Consider the following 4,763-nt stretch of genomic DNA (forward strand, 5'->3'; position numbering starts at 1 on the left):
TTCAGAATTCTGAATTTTGAACATGTGTTTCTTTTCCAAGTGAAATGATTACATTGAACAGCACTCATTTTTAAAAACAAGTAATCTAGTTTTAAAAACTAGATGTAGCAGCATTTCCAAATGAACGAGTTAAGCAGAACACAAAGATAAAAACATATAAAAAAGCAATAACACTAAGGGGGGGATTCACAAAATAAGAAAACAATAGTGTTGAATTATCAGAAATAGCTTAATCAGATTAAAATAATTTGAAACTGAGAAAGGTGATTTAAAAATGCACAAATTGTGCGTGTGTATTTCATTAAAAACAACAGACTATCTACATAAATTAAAATGTGCAAGAAACAACACACACGTATTGAGTTTTTTAGATGCAGTAGTGATTTTAAAGCGTGAAAGCAACTCGAAGGAAGAATCTGTAACAATGTTCCATTGTGCACCTAGGATGGAGCAACTGAAAGATGTATCTAGTCCTGTTCCAGTGTCATGCCTGGTGTGTCTCCCCCAAAACAGCAACATGATGAGTTTAGCTAACCACTTACTCTCAGCTGTAAGTAAGCTGCTTTTGTAACAATGCACACCACAGAGGATAGCTCAGGCAGGGCTTTAGGAGAGTCCATGCACTCCAAAAAAAAACAAAAAAAAAAACCTGTAGGTAGAGTTTGTGTGCTCAAGCTTTTCTGTACCTGTACCTGCAATGGAATGGCAACTTCTCCACAAAGTATCCTACCTTCAGGCCATAGACTTCTGGGGATAGGTGCCAACCTTCCCAAAATCTGATGGACAGACAGATGGCTGATTTAACTTGATAGGTATTGATCTTTTTGACCTTAAACATTTATTGTATTTTTTACCAGAGTTTTATTTCACACAAGGTAACACATGTCCGTAAAGAAAGAAGATTCACATTTTCTTTATTTTATTTTTTACAAATTGAATTTGAAAAGATGTTTTGAGCAAATTCAGTTCCATTGGTTTCCTAATCAACATGTTACTGTTCAGTTTGTCTACAACCATGTTCTAAATGTTCCTAACAGAACAGTTTGCACTCTCACACTGCAGGTTTACTTCCTAGAGTACGGAATTCTAGGTTCCTGTTGTTCCTAAAAGCAGAGTGGGAGGATCATCTCTAAGTTATCAGGTTCCTGAGGCAGACAACATTTCTACTTTTAAGACTATGCTTAAACCTTTCCTTTTTCACAAAAAAGCCTATGGTTGAAATGGCTTAGGTTATCCTGAGCTATCTCTGTAGTTATGCTGCTATAGTATTAGTCTGCTGGAGGACACATTGACCACCTTCTCTTTCCTACATTGTCTTACTCCAATTTAGCATTTATTGCTGTTATTACAACTTTTAATTTTATTTTCTCTTTGCTTGTTTGTCCTGTTTGTTTGTTTTTTCTTCCTCATACCTTCATCAGGCCTGGAAATCTTTTTAGCCGTGTCATTTTCCTAGAGGGAGGCATTGGATGAGCTGCTGCTGCCAACAACATGTTCTCCTATGGATTATACACTTTTCCCTGTCATTTAGTGCTTATACATAACTTTAGGCTAAGCTTTTACTATGACTAACTCAGCTATGATGAAACCTAAAAAGCCTCTCTCACTGCTATTAACTGTATTCTTTTGACCATGGAAAGTACTACTGGAGCAATGCTTCATTATTTATTTGTTGTGTGTTTTCACATTACTCTGAAACTTCTCAGTGTTCTGATTAAAATTGGAGGCCTTTCACATTTAGCCTAGTTCTGCTCGAGGTTACTTCTTGTATATGGCAGCTTCCCTTTCCCAATGTCACTACATACATAGAAGGAATTGCTGCAAAATGAAAACAAATTGTGCAAGTCACTCTCCACAGTCACTGCCGCCTCATCCATGAAGATGACGTGCTTCATGTCAGTGTCTCCGGATAATAAACATTTTACCAGTTGGAATATTAAACAATATTTTCATTGCAATATTTATTATCTTTGACCTATTTTGCAGTAGATTCTGAATATATCTGTATGATTAGACTGCATTTACTTTTGTTAGGAAAATGCCTTAAGTCACTCAACTTCAGGTTTTAAATTTTCAAATTATACATTTCCTCTTGTGGTCAAATTGTTCAGTCATTACATCATTTAAAACACTATACCACATGTTTTTCCCCTTGTTAACAAGAGCAACTGGAGGTTTCTGTTGAGCTCAGAAGAGTCATATTTTTAACAAAGGATGAAAAATGAATTTTCAAACAGATGCTACACTGTTTTCTTATGAGTGGGATTATTTCACTTTTACTTTAGGTTACAGCATTAAGTTTCAGTTTTATAGAAATCTCAATTTGGGACAACTTGTGGAACTTAACTGCAAATGTTTACTCCACCTGTTTTTAACCTTTCAACATAACTGATGTAGTAATACAAAGTGACAGGCTTATGTATGAGGTGAATGTTTTTGACCACTTAAAAGCCAAATGCATGTCAATTTTTACGGATTTTTTTTTTTTTTACTTTATCTCAGGAAGTATAGTTTTGACATTATAAACACTAAAGATAGAAAGCAGAGATAGCTTCACCTTTACTTGCACAGTCGGTAAACTTCCACCGTAGAATTACAGATAATCTTTCTTTTGTGGCGTGTAGAAATAAATTAGCAAGGCGTGACTGTAAGCACCTATCATGTTTAATGAGTTACATCAATGGCAAGGTAGTGGCTTTGAGAAGAATGTGTGTGAGTTGGATAAATGTGTGGGAGGGTGTGGGTGAGTTATGTGAAAACATGCAGAAATGCTTAAGATGAGTAAAATCCAATGGAATCCAAAATTCCTTCACTGCCCACCCCAGATCATGTCAACGTTTGGGGGGGGAAACTGTACATTCAAATTAAAAAAGTAGAAAACTACTAGTTTCACCTTAAAAAAATCTAAACATGTAATCTGAGTAGTCAGATCTGGGTTTTCCTTATGAAATTTACATTTAAAGAGATAGCTGGAGGAATAGTGTAATAAGAGGAAGACATGTAGCGACATGTTACCATTGAACATGGCTCATCAGTAAAATTCCTAAGGGCTGAGTCACCTTAGACTCACCTTAACCCTGTTTTTTTTTTTTTTGTAATAATACAACCTGAATACTCATAAAGAAAAAGAAATGTTTGACTGTTAAAATAAATTGTATTCCATAGGAAAAAAAATCATCAGCAAATATTACTAATTGGATTTCGCAGAAAAGGGTTAACAGAAACAACAGACGTGTGTGTATGTGTCAGTTAGCCACAGGACAAATCAGCCAATGCCGGGAACTCTATCCTTGGGGACTGCAAGGTCAGCAGCTGTTGTGACAGACTAAGCTTAACAAATCAGCAGTTCACAAAATTTTAATCTTTACTAGGTACTAAAAAACATGCAGGCATGTATTAGAAAAAAAAGGAAATGTGTCAAAATCAGCGGTTTAGTAAGAGAGTAGCTTTGTGTCATTTGAATGACTCATTTCCACAGGCATGCATCCTCATTGATGTGGTTTTATGTAGTGAAAGTAGAGCTGCCAAAAAAGTTCAAGTTTACCAGGCACGTGCTTTGCTCTTTATCAGATTTCAGTCTCCTTTTCGGATCATTGATTATAAGTTAAAATAATACATCTGGTTTTTTGTATATTTTTTAGTCTTTGCAGAAAAATTAACTACATGTAGCTGATAATTATGTGCAGATAAAACTAACTGCTGTTTATGAGATTAACATTAACTGTTTAGAGCACTCCGGAGCATCAGTTAACCAGCATATATTCATATAAACCTTTAAATGCTTCATAATAATTAACAACTTAATACATATAAAAAATTAGATGTACGTTTGCAAATGTAAATGATCAGAGATAATAATTATAGCAATTAAAAAACAGCAAAAATGGATAAAGAAAAGTGCAAAAGGATAGGGGTGGTGGCAAGAGGCTGCTGACTGAAAGACCTGGAGCTTACAGAAATGTTAAATAATAAAAATACAAATAGAAGCATTCTTATATAAGCAATTATAAGAAACATTTAATTTTGTGAAAAATGTGGGGGGTTTCTTTCACCTATGCATTCCTTGTAATTCTGTGGTTCTACTCATGTCAACCAACTCCTCACTTATTTGTTCTTAGATCTACAATCAAAACTAAGAAACTAGCTAATTTAATTATACTAGTAGCTGCACACTTCTGTGTCATATATCTCAATTGTTTGCAGCTTGTTTTACAATCACTTTCACAGCTTGGATTTAGTTTAAAGTTTTAATTCAGGTCAGCTTTCTGAATGGGTGGTTTTAGTGAAAGATTTTAAAACGGTCATTTTCAGTTTAATTAATTAATGAGATTTGGTAAAAAAATAAAAATAAAAAAAATAAAATAAAATATTTTATTTTTAAAGCATAACGCCCAGAAATAAATCTAACCTTTTAACCTCCAAGAGCAGAACAGTTTGTTCAGCCGTTAAGGAATGGTGATTTCCTGTCATAGCTGGTTCAAGCAGTTTATCTGAAGCCGGAAACTATAATATTTCCACTTGTACTTTTGATAACGCGAGAAACAAAACAGCTAGTTTTGACCATGAGGTGAGCGTAAGAAGAGGAATCCCTGTTTGTAACTTTAGGGAGGAAACTCACCATAAATGGGCACTGACGTCACCCCACGTGGTTTCATTCGTGAGAGATTCCAGACAACACCATTTCCAGTAAGTGCGAAGGGGCGTGGCAAACCAATGGTCTCGCTTTAAGAGTTTACAACCTGACAATTATTCCCAGACTTCCG

This window comes from Cyprinodon variegatus, unplaced genomic scaffold, assembly GCF_000732505.1.
Source record: "Cyprinodon variegatus isolate N-32 unplaced genomic scaffold, C_variegatus-1.0 Scaffold385, whole genome shotgun sequence".
NCBI lineage: Eukaryota > Metazoa > Chordata > Actinopteri > Cyprinodontiformes > Cyprinodontidae > Cyprinodon > Cyprinodon variegatus.